The sequence below is a fragment of the Cardiocondyla obscurior genome, linkage group LG01 (genome assembly GCF_019399895.1).
Source record: "Cardiocondyla obscurior isolate alpha-2009 linkage group LG01, Cobs3.1, whole genome shotgun sequence".
NCBI classification, from domain to species: domain Eukaryota; kingdom Metazoa; phylum Arthropoda; class Insecta; order Hymenoptera; family Formicidae; genus Cardiocondyla; species Cardiocondyla obscurior.
In genome coordinates, this window is record NC_091864.1 from 10,323,949 (window position 1) to 10,337,824 (window position 13,876).

Here is a 13,876-nt window from a genome sequence, read left to right on the forward strand (position 1 = left end):
ATTTAGACCTGTTTTACGCGCAGAAATTAGAAATTATGCTCGGTAAATTTCATTTTATGTTATTTTTCTGTGCAATGTAAATAGATGATCCGATTTTCGCCCGGAATGTCAAAATGCATTGAATGAACGATCGATTTTTCTCAGTGTACAATGCATGCACTTTTATCCCGTCAATATCCGACGATATTACTGACATAGTCTACGTTATTAACATCGTAAATGCAGTGCTGCGTGCTATGGTTGGCTGGCAGAACCCTCGCAATCTGCGTAAAGTTTGCGCAGCGAGGGATGTAGGCTCGTGGTGGGTGGAGAACTCGGGCTGAGGTACTTGGATCTGGTCTCTCGATCGTCTTGCTCGCCTGGTACGGGCGCGAAACCGCTGGATCGTGAATGTACCGGCGATGTCGCTGGTTTAACGGCACCGTATCCAGCGACGGCTGTGTAATTTAATGAGCATAAAAGCCAGAGGCACGATTAATACGCGCGCTGAAACGAGGACGACGTTGTCGACAAGACACGGCTGTACGCGCAGCGCCGATTTGAGAGATATGTGACACCGACGTAGGATTACAGAAAATTGTGACTCTTTGTGCAAAACTCGGTATGTCGTTTAACGTATCCTTTTGAAACACCAGAGTACATTTTCGTTAAATTACCGAGTAAAAAAAAAAAAAAAAAAGCACAGTAAAAATAATTATTTTACCTAAGTTAAAATAGAAAGCGCAATTAAAGATAACAGATCTTTCTTAAAGGTGAAAAAGAGAGAATAAAAATAATAACAAAACGTAATACTATTTCCCAGAGGAATACCGTCATTTTTAATTAACATTAAAAACACTTCTTAGTTTTCTCGGTATAAGAGAGCTGACGTCTAGATATTTTTACGTCGTTTTTACTTTCTGAAAAAGTGCCGGGTACAATTCTATTGTACAGTTTAATATATAGTTACTCGAAGCTTATTATGTTATTATAGATTTAGAAGAAGAGACAGTAAAATATATGTCTCGTACTAGGTCACTGAAAGCTCGGACATACATTATCGCTCGACATGAGAATAAAAAAAAAAATTAAAAAAAATAAAAAGAACGAGCAATACATCTTTCAGCATCACAAGTGCACGATCTCCGTAGGTTGCTGCACGCGAGTGAAATGATGTCGCCCCGACTTGCAAGTTTGTGCAACTGGCCGGTCGGCGGGGAGACGGCAAAGTTTAACTTCAGAATTTACGGGCTGACGCGAGGAAAAAAGTTTCGGCACACATCTGGATGCGGCCGACCGATAATCGATATGTGCAGCCATTCTTGCCGCGTGTCGCCTACACACTACTCTGAAATCGAGATTTTTCGGCTAATTTGACCTCTAATATCTTTCCGACCCATTTGAAAATGACGCAAAAGTGGAAAAGTTGTTGCATATGAGAAAGATGTTCATTTATAATTGAATTTATATCGAACTTCGTAATGCTCTACGTTTTGTTACATTTGATTGAGACAAGCGTCGTTAACTTCTTTACTATCAGAAGTTTTTATTGCTTGTCGTAACTAACGGATGCAATATACATATAATAGCCTCTCTATATTTTTTTTTCTTTCTTTCTATTTTTTACGGGTTTTTATTATTAACCAATAAAGCTAACGATCATAAATAATTTATATGATTTTTAACCACACACTTTGGACTAACTATCAATAAAATTCTACTAAGACTCCGGACATCAGACTTTTCTAGTATAGCTCTCGTACGCTCTCTTATACGCGTCGAGTGCTCTTCACCAGACACTTTCGTTCAAGCGTGAAACACGCTGCATCTGTAATTTCCGTGCAGGAACTCCACAATTCTACCCGGCCGTATCTTTTGTCGATCCGCTGCATCTTTCTCTCAGTTTCTCATGTCCGCCGTTTTCTTTTCGCCTTCTCTCCTCCGCGACTTCGCCGTCTATCTACATTCGTAAAGCTCGTCTGTGAGCATATTCTTTTATCCAGCTTATCACAAACCGATCGTTCGCGACAAAAAAAAAAGGAATAACAGGCGACAGCGACGAGCTAGTCTAGGCTGTAAACGTGAAATACGCAGGTACATCACGCACATACTATCGTCTGTAAATCAGTCGCGAGTGCTAGGGGGTTCTCGCGAAATATTTAACGACGATTCCTGTCCCCGTTCCACGATTGCGAACCAACCCTTCGGTCTCTCTGCTGAATTTATTACGTAATTTTAAAATGGTTCGGCGTTTTCGTGTCGACCTGTGTGACTCGTCACGGATTGCGCGGCCTTTACAAACGCAAACGATAAATTAAAAGTTGCGACGTAACGTCACACACGTATTCACAAGAACTTCGCAGAGCGCGCATGTTTTGGAATATATTAAATTTGTGCTTATTAAATAAACTGTGTATTTAATCGTTTAATATATTTTTTAATGCCACGTTGAAATTCAACTAATAGATAACGTAGTGCCATTACCCAACCTAGTAAATAAGTATCAAACAGCGACTGTATAAGAAATAATTTAAAAACTCTATTGAATAAAATTTAAATGACTTTACTCAAATCAAGTTGCACGATTAATTGGGACAAACCGTGTACGGATGGGACGTGTGACGCGGGTTATTATATCCGTCATCATTCGAAGATCCCTTATATAATCGACAGGTTCCAGATAAAAGTTGTATACCAACGATGCTACTATAGTTTTTAGTTCCAGCATGGCGAATCGTTGTCCTGTTATTCAAAAATAATTTAGAATTGATTCATATAATAAGAATTGACATTTGTGTATTACCTATGCAATTTCGTGGTCCCGCGCTAAACGGTAAATAAGAATAAGGGTGACGCTTTTGGATTTTTTCCGGTAAAAACCTGTCGGGATCGAACTCGTTTGGATTCGACCAGAAATTTGGATCTCTATGTATGTCGACAATATTTATGTGCAGCACTGTTCCATTAGGCAGTAAGTATGATTCTAAAAAATAGTATACATAATGAAATGTTTTAAACAACATATTAAAAAAAAAGCGTAAACTCCTGTATGTAAATTATTTTACGCAAAGTATAATTTTTTTTTTATTATTTAAATAAAATCGCTTATTTTTAATTGTTATAATACGTAGTTAAGTACTCACGTATTTTTACATCTTCCGATAAGACTCGTGATATGAGGGGAACGCTGGGATACAATCTCAATGATTCCTTTAAACATCTTTCTAAGTATGGCATATCGTTTAATGCTGCCATGGTAAGTTTACCTCCATTTGCGTCTATGACTGCACTAACTTCATTTCTTACAAGTTCCTTTAAAAAAATATAATCTTGTATACCAAATGACATATGTTTAATTATTAATTGAAATACTGAAGAGATTACCGCTGTTTCGAATATTATTTTCTCAAGTATACTTTTTAAATTGATATCTTTAACGTGTATTAAAAAAAATATTAATTGAATCATTTAATGAAGTAAATAAAGCAGTACCTGGACATCCTTGTGTTCAGCGAGTACTAATATTGCAAAAGTCAAACCCATTGCTACAGTATCGTGTCCCTAATATAGAAAATCTATTTTAAATTTTATTGTTGCACATGCTGTACAAACTATGTTTAATTTAAAAGGATTATATTCATGTTTAATCAATTTTTCATTATATGTGCCTATTTTACAAACTCTTACTTCGAACATAAACGTATCGACCTCTTCTCTGATGTCTTTGTCATTCATTTCGTTATTCTGAGCCGCCAATATTAGAAGATCCAACATAGCGAGACGCTTTTTTTTAACTTAAATAGATGAAATCATTTGAAAATCAATATAATATAATAGATTTTGCACGTACCAAATACACATACTTCCTGTCACCTCTATATCGTCGTCTATATTACTTCCAACTTGTTTTAAATATTGTCCATTAGTGTTTTCATGATACTGTTTCCTTTCTGCAATAACCTACAAAAACAGTACGTATTATTTATATAATTGTACTACACAATACTAGTGTATTAAATTTTTCACAAAATTGTTACTAAATTTAATGTAACATTTATAAGAAAAAATTCTTATAAATTTAAACATGCAATGTAATTACATTATTTTTACTCACTTTTTCAGTGAAACCATGCAATATTTTAAGATATTTGCTATGCCTTTTACCCATTGGCGTTAACGCAAATATCTTCTCGGAAGTTAACCATGGTCTCATTAGTCTGTATATTATTATACAATATTACACATAATTTATATAATATTTGATTAAAATTATTTACGTAAATTACCTGTAAATGAAAATCTTTCCCATTTCATGAACAGCCTCCCGATATTGTTGTTGAAATTCACCCATTTCTTGTAAAGAAGTGCCCATAGCGGTTTCTACAAATACATTTATTAACTTATTGTTAGTGTACAAAGTATCTCACGTTAATCGATCACTATCTGCCAAGTTATCAAAACATCCTGTATTTTACTTGCCGATGTATTTAATTCTACATTAATATGTTTTGTAAAAGCCACATTTTTTAAAGAAAACCTTGTACATTTAAAGATCGTAAATTAAAAAGATTGCTGGTGTATATGAATTTACCGCATATTGCATTTAATGTATGATGGCCTATAAAATGTACTAAGTCATCAACAGTCGTTGATTTAGAATTTTTCAAAGTGTTCACCATAGTATTTCCTTCATCTATCAGAATTTCAATAAATTGTTTTAATATATTAAAATGAAACGTAGGTGTAAGTATCTTCCGCCGTTGATGCCATTTTATTCCTGTAGTAAAAGGAAAATAACATATTAAAACATAAATTTTTTTATATTAAAAATTGCATCGCAAAGTTTATCATTAATTTTTTTACAATACCTTCGCTGGTAAGTAATCCAGTCCCTAACCAAGGTTCGAATAAGGTATAAATAAAACCTTTTGAAAGATGTTCCTTTGTGTTACTTAATACTTTCTAAAATTAGAAATAAAATTAAATTATTAGGAATAATTTTTACGAACAGTAAAATGGAATGATTAAAGTCTTTTTTAACGGACGAACAGTAAACACGTCAAAATTCAAGCGTTAAACATGTTATTTTCAAAACAATATCTTTTAATTTTTTGATAAAAATTTTTATCCGCATTCGCAATACTTATCTTTCGAAATGTCATGTATATTAATACACGATAGATTAAATAAAGCAAATATTGACTTTTTTTATTTTTTCTTTACCTCTACATCGTCTGGATGGTGTATACTGACAAAAGCAATTGGACCACACCAAAGTTTATAAATTGGATAATACATTTTACCTAGTGTACGCTGAAGCTTCCAAAGTTCCTCTAAAATACGAAGAGTATAAAATTTTATAAAATAAATCTAATATGTGTATTGTTTTAGTATAATTTTAATTTTTTAAAGTTTTACTTGCCTTGTGTACTCAACCATAAATCTATGGTATGACCGAGGATAGGTAGTGACGGCATACTTGGTATTTTATTAATTAACCTCGTGTATTTTGTATAGTTATAAAGATGATATAGTAATGGTACACAAGCGCACAATATAAGTGAAATAATTATAATCATTGTTTAAGATTTATTAAACAGCTTGGACTTAGTTCTGTTTTTTTTCTCAGTTTTTATAAACACGACTACACAGTATAATCTATAATAAATAAATTTACTTTGTTATTTCGTTTATTATATAACAGATCAATGCGTTATATGTATAAAAATTTCTATATAGAATTTATATATAGAAAACGTAAGATAAAAATGTAAATAATATTTTATAAATTTCTTCAATACCTATAATTTATTATTATTTATTAAACCGTTTATATCGCGTTCATATAATGTATCTTTATTTGTTACATGCATGACTCAAATTTTTAATTATCGATGTATCGTCTTATTTTTGAATATCCAATGTACGACATATTTATATTCTAGCACAAGATAGAATAAAATTAAATGCACAAAATTTACCTTATATTAATTTTTTTTTCGAGTGAGCACTGTATTTTTATTTAAATATTTTTTTTACTTTTTATATTAAATGTTTACTTTGAAAAGCTAACTTTATGAACCAATTTTAACCACACATCAAAATCTGGCGACACTGAAACTAGAGAAATCGAAACAACTACAGCTATCGATAATAACGGATACACTGTCGTAACAAGTTTGACCTAAACACACTTTGCTGCTTCTTATAAATTCAGTGTGATTGTGATGATGTCATGCTTAGATAGAATCCCACAAATGAAATATCTCCACGTCACTACACTGACTGCGACAGACTATAAGTCATGAAAAAGAAAAGGATACATTACCATGTAATTTTTATATAACTACTTCTACATATAGCTATCTCTTTCGAAGCAATCGGTCGTTCGTATAAAGAAAAAAAAAGAGAAAAAATATGGAAATGTAATTGTATAAGGAGATCGAATACAATATCAGCAATAGATATTGAAAGACTGAATAAATCATCACTAGCATGAGTTTAAAGAAACTAATAAAGTGAATTCTTAAAAGCTAAAGTAAAAGATACATAACACGTTTTAGTAATATTACGTAATAGTATTCTTCGGTGTATTTATAAATTTTAATAAGTATTGTAGTCTCATATGAATATAACATTTCTCTATTATATAAGAACTATTTTAAGAATGCTGAAGGCGATAATTATAAATATGAAGTTAAGCTTACAAAATTTTAAATAAATTATTTTAATCAGCAAATACGAAATTGCAAATTAAAATTATAAAAAGTGCTATAATATATATGTATAAAACACAATTAAACTCAAGAAAGGAAGAAAAGAAAAAAGTAAGCAAGAGTCAACAATATTCTCAGTTAAATATAATATTCACAGTCAATTATAAAACTTACAAAAATTTTTATTTGCTTTGATAAGATTATTATAAGGAATGTTTTTTTTTTTTTTTTTTTTACTACTATCTATATAGATTTTGTGGTGATTGGGATAAATCTTACACGAAGCGGATGATTGGGTCGGATTACTATATCAGCTTTTATGCAAAGATCCTTTAAGTAATCAACGGGTTCCAAATAAAACTTGTGTATCAAATGTGATATCATCGCTTTCATCTCGAGCATAGCAAATCGCTGGCCTGCAATGTCATGTGTTGTAATATAACCATGTAAAAAAATATTAAAAATTATTTTACCGATGCAATTACGTGGTCCCGCGCTGAATGGTATATATGAGTAAAAATGACGATCCCGTATTTTGTTAGGCAAAAATCTATCGGGATTAAATATCTTTGGATTTGGCCAAAAATTGGGATCTCTATGCACACCGTAGATATTAAGAAACATCATTGTTTTAGCAGGTATTAAATACGATTCTAAAAAAATATTTTTATTAATCTTATTTTCTTTATTAAAATAAAAAGTATGTAATGCTTTATTTTATAAATGTGCATGTATGATATTTGATAATAGAACACATAATATAATTGATAATATATTGTATATATAATTGTATATATAACAAAGGAAAATTAATTAGTTACTTACTTAATTGCATGTCTTCCGAAGTAACTCGTGAAATAAACCAAACACTAGGATATAAACGCAATGATTCTTTTATGCATCTCTCTAAATACTGTAAATCTTGGAGCGATTTTATGGAAAGTTTACCTTCATTTTCTTGCATAACGATATTGACTTCTTTTCTGACACAATCCTATATCGTTAATATTAAAAAAAACATTTTTCATATTTTTAATATTTTTTGTACTTATTATTTTTTTAATAAATAAGTTCGTTAAATTAAGAGAACTATTTAATTTTAATAGCAAAGCTTATTTAACAAAATATACCTGGATATCTTTGTGCTCAGCTAGTAGTGATAAAGTAAAACATATACTCGTCGCTACAGTATCATGTCCCTGTAATCATATTGTTTACATTAAGTATATCATATACGTTCTGATTAGATTAAACCAGTAAAAAAAAAAAAATAATTTACTAGTACAGACCTCAAACATAAAAGTATCTACTTCTTCTCTAATATCTATATCGGTTAATGAACCTTCTTGAGACGCCAGGATTAAAAGATCCAGCATTGCAAGCCGTTTTTTGCGACCTAATTTAAATTATATAAGCATGAAAATGATAATTGTAAAACATAATTTTTATTTATTAATTGTATTAAATAAGTATGTTAAATTAAATCTTAAAATAAAGCTATATATGTATTGATTAAATTATTCTTACTTGCAATAACCTCTGTATCATTAGCATCTATTTCTTCTGTGCCTTTGCCAAGGTTTTTCGAGAACTGCCCGTTCATATTTTTATGATACATTTTTCTTTCTGCAATAATCTATACATGCTTAATTAGTATATAAATTCTTTTATATTATGTTAAGCTATGTAAAGCGGTAGCAAACGAGATAACGAAACAAAGATCAGTGGTTTTGAAGCGTGACTCGCGTGAGTTACATTATGAATTCTACATTTATCAACAAGGTCGAATGGCACATACGTAAATGAGAAGTAATTACGTACATACATATATTAGAAAAATAATATATTACATGTGAAAGATACATGGAAATAAGGAAAAAGAAAGAGTGTTCGTAGCCACCATTAAAAAAAATTATTTTTACGTACTTTTTCTGTAAATTCATGTAATGTCTTCAAAATCTTCTTTTGCTCTCTACCTTTCGATGTTAAAAAGAATACCCAATCATATCTTAACCATTGTCTGAACAATCTAAATAATAATTATTATTACAAGATATTAAATAATTCTTAAAAAATTAATTAAAAAAAAAATCTTTTAGGTAATTACAATATAATTACTAATGAACATAAAACATTATTTCATATTAATATTTTAATGCAGTATTGTAATGGCTTTCCAATCAATATAGTAACGTCGAAAAATAATATAGTAATAATTATTTGTTTTTAATTACTAAATATCTTTTTATTTTATTACTGATACATCGCACTTATTTTTTATATCTATAAATTATAAATACCTATATACCACTAATTCACCCATCTTATGAACTGCATTTCGATAATGTTTTTGAAATGATTTCATTCTTCGTAAAGAGATGCCCATAGCAGTTTCTTGAAAGAAAAAAATTAAATCATTGCAATGAAGATTTTATCTTTGAGTTAAAATTTGTTAATTTTGAAAACGAACACTATGTACCACATATTGTATTAAGCGTATGTTCACTAATAAACGGTGTTAAATCTTTAACAACAGCGTCTCCTATATTCTGCAAAGATTTTGTCATATTCTCACTCTCCTCAATAAAACTCTCAATAAAATGCTGTAATATATTAAAATGGAACGTAGGAGTTAATATTTTTCGCCGCAATTTCCACTTGGAGCCTAAAATATTATAACAGTATAAAAAATAATAGTGTGTATACCATATATGCAATAATAAAATTATGTACATTTTTATATTGTTATAAAATACCTTACCTCCACTGGTAAGAAGACCCTCTCTTAACCAAGGATGTAATGGATCATACGCCTCACTCTTAGTGATATGCTTTGTGTTATTTAATATTTTCTTAAAAATAATATAAGTCATTAATTTAATTATGAATTATTTACATATATCAATTATATAAAAATAGAATAAAATTTTTTTTTATTACTTCGAAATCATCGGGATGACTGATGGAAACAAGACTTGTATGAAATCCCCATATTTTCCAGTTAGGATAATATCGTTTATGTAAGGAGATAAAAAACTTCCATAGTTCTTCTAAAAAAAAAAAAAAAAACGCATGCACTTTAAATGCAGAAATATTATAAATATGGAAAAAAAGTGTAACTAATTTTGCTTATCATTTTTAAACCTGCGTTTTATCGTTTTATCTAATCAGATCTATTTGAAGTACTTAATATAAAAGAGTATGTATTCTTTTAATATTCAAAATGTTAAACATGTCGTAATACTAATAAATTCTTTTCTTAAAATATTGTTATGCTCGCTTCCGGGTCGCTTTTTTTCACACTCATACTTACTCTCGCGCACGACACGCGCGTTCGCGAAATAATCAAGCTCGTTTGCAAAATAACTAGCTTTTATTGTTAAACACGAAATAATACAAGAAACTTTATGAGACTCAGCCATTCACAACCAATTCTGTCAGCCGAGTTCCAGCTGTCTTGGTAAACAAACCTAAACCAGCTGTCAAACGCCTTTCCCTAGCGGGAGTTTGTTAACAACCCGTCACCAAGGAGTCTCTTCGGGGGAACCACGAACCCAAAGGCGAACTTAACAATACATATATGGATATATATGTTTAAAATTATAATTTACCTTGTGAACCTTGGAGAATCAATATATTTCCAATAATTGGAAAACCTGATGGTCCTGGTACTCTACTAATAAGTCGTCCGTACGGTCCATATCGCACGTAAAAATTATATACGAAATATATCAAAATTATTGATAATAATATAGCAAGGAACATTCTGAAAACATAATTGTTTTGATCAGATTTTTTTTTTGTATTTTTACTTCAGATATCTGATTTCACAAGTATTAAAATATTAAAATTTATCTGTAATTAATATTATTTTAATAAAATTTATTAAACATTATTTAATAAATAAAATATGTTAAAGTATTTAAAAAAAATAAAAATATATATTTAACATTAAAAAATTAGATAGCATTAGTTTTTAATCTATTCAAATAATCTTATGTTAAATAATCACTCTTATCATATAATCACTTTGTAACAAATTGTTACTTATAAAAACAAACTATTTCTCGCTAAAACACTTGCTTTTACTCAATAATACCGACTACTTCATCGCTTGGTTTCCCTTTTAACTTATTCGCGTGATACGCTTATATTTATAACTTTTTACAAACTCGTCTCCAACTGCATCTTAAGATATGAAATATTAAAATGTTAAGAGTTCTTGATAACGTCCTTCTTGAACATTTATATTCTTTCTTTTTAGCTTTGTTAGTCAGTTCGATATTTGTTCAATTTATCATCCGTCATGTCTGCAATCGCAATTTAAATGAGAAATACCGATAAACATTATCAACTATAAAATATATGTTTTCTAACATTAATTTTATCAAAAATCTTGCTTTTTATTTAATCAAGTAAGATCGTAAACACTTTTCTTTTAAAATTTTAGTTGACAGCAGCAAATATGAATTTAATCACTTTACAAAATGCAAATAAAAAATTGCAATTTTATTTTGATACAGTATATATTTAGTTTAATCCAAAGTCGAAATCAACACGGCAATATAAATGTAAAAGTTTACATTTGCATTAGAAAAACATAATATACGTTTTGAAAATGTATTATATACCTACTGACAGATATTGATTATTTTATTATTACTGACAGAATTAATTAAAGCAGTTTTATTGATATTATTATTTAAACCCTAATATTTAAAATAATTATAATCGACGATCACTCTTACAAAATGTTTTGCAGAAGGACCTTTCTAATGCAATATATTTCTAATTTATGTTGAAACTTGGATCTGTAAATAAAAATGGCGAGATGTTAATATAATATGCGGATAAATGGTGCATTAAAGTCACATAATGATCGGGTGCTCCCGCAGCCTATTACAATTCTCCGACAGTACCGCCGTAGTATTTTACAACAGTCAAATCGACGGGATGAATATTGATACATTTGCACGTGGCCTAAGGCAACGTGCAATTCTCTCTAGTCGTGAGATGTATGACGGTCTTTAAACATGTCAACGGAGCAGTCTATACACAAGCCCACTCCTCTTCTCTGTACGGCAGCGCTCCGTATTCTCTGAAGTCCGACGAAATCGTTAAACCGAACGACGTGGCCGTGCTGCAATTGGAATTCCTCCAGCCGTATTACTCTGTCTAATGCACCAGTTTCTATAATGTGGCGCGGGTACAAAAGGATCCCCGAAGGCGTGTACATGCACATCTCTGTGGTTTGTGTGCACGCCATGGACACGAGAAACGATAAGAGATTTCCTTCTTTTATGGATGAAAATTCGTCTCGTTTCCCTTTCCCTCTCACTTTTTCTCTGATTCTCTACTTTCAACGCCTTGAGCACGTTCTAGAAGCTCCCCAGGATCTTTAGAACAATGGCTTAATCGATATCAGTAACGTTGGAGGCTTCGATATGTGATGTATCCGATAACGCGCACCCCACAACTCCGTGCGAACTGCAGCGAAGTTCTAAAGCCTGTTCGACGTATCGTAGAAGATACACTGTCCCATCTTAGGCTTCTCGCCATTCTATAGCGAAATCCTCGGAAAGCGCTCCAAGTGTATTATAATCAAATGTCGTAAAGCAAGATTGACATATCCCTCGAAAGGAATATTTTACAGCATATTTATATATTGTTATAAGTGCAATGTAATTATTTATTGCGTAGCAAAATGTATTGGTACGCTTGGTGGCTATTTAAATATAATACAGCACAATTAATTAAATTTAAAATTTAACGAGTGCACTGAAATAAACGCCAATGTCAGAAATATTATTTTTACAGACGGCGATATTTATATATTTTTATATTTTCAAATCAAATTAACTGCAGTGAAAAACTTGCCAATTAAATGTTAACAAAAGCATTTACTTTGATTCTGTGGTGGTTTTGCCACGAATGATATGTAGTAATGTTCGGTGTTCTCGATAAGGCGTTTTAATAATGAGGAAGAAACATGCGGCTGTCTCGCAAGATAAAAGAGTTGAAGTTATTTGTGCGAGATTTAATGGCAGGTAACGGTAGAGCTTATGAGGTTAGTGGTAAAGTACGAATAACTATCGGACTAGCAAAAACAAAGAAAACGGAAAGAAATAAAAAAAAAAGGTCAAATATAATAAGAAAAAAAGAGAAAGAAAAACAGCAAAAGAATAACCACTCGCAAAGAAAGAACGAAGCAACTCAACGAACGGACGGATGCAGGGAATGAGAAAGAAAAATATAAGGGCCATACTTCTCAGCAAAGAATTTGTATCTGCATTTTAACGCAATGTATAATTTTGTGAACTACGCCTCGTTTCCAGTGACTCAATGTAATAAAAGTCGTGTTTCCACCTTTGTAAGTCACGAATAGAACGCTACTATGCACCTCTTCAACCCTTTCATTGTATAATCTTTTGCTCCTTTTCGCTACTTTTATCTCTGTTTTTGTTTTACGCTTTCCTTTGTCTCTTTTTTTTTTACTCTTTATATTTTTTGTTTTTAACAATCTTTGCCTAAGAGACACCGCAATCGGCGACGTGACGACCACGCCTTGCCTCGAGTTCAATAGTCCTTTCCGTTCGAAATTTTAAAGTGTCTCCTTCAATGCTCGATATGGAAAGTTAGCATGGAGTACCTTGTAAAAGGATCAAAACTTAAATGAAGTTAGCAACGGGATAGACAACTCCTGCTTGCCTAGCGTGGTGAGAGCCGTAACAGGGGTGGAAATGGTAGCCGCGCGGATACATTCTCGCTACCTACATCTCACCCTTATTCCTTTTGCCCGATTCGTTGTTACCTCCTGCACGCTCCGTCGTCCTTTCACCATTGCTTTGAATAATATTTTGCACAACAGTTGAAAGAGAGAGAGAGAGAGAGAGAAAGGGGAGTTCCACGAGACGAGTTCCAAGGCGCGCCTTACTAACACCGTCCACCAACGCTCCGGCAGCGTTTTACTTAACCCACCTTTCCTTCTTCGGCGTAACTCCACTGCCTTTCTAAGAGTCCATTAAGACTGTTTCATCTTTCCATACAATTTGTTTTCCCCGTCCCTTTTCGAATGCAACTTTCGAGATTTCACAGAACGTGGAAACGCCGCGGAATAGAATAATCGCGCGAGCCGTGGACAAGTTCAGCTCAAAAAGATTTTGAAAGGAACCGATTCGCGG

At 31.7% G+C, this 13,876-nt stretch overlaps 1 pseudogene; it reads right to left on the reverse strand.

Moving 5' to 3' along the window:
* Window positions 1-2,386: 2,386 nt before the first annotated feature.
* The window catches only part of LOC139113220 (uncharacterized), a 48,881-nt pseudogene continuing 37,391 nt past the window's right edge, over window positions 2,387-13,876 (reverse strand).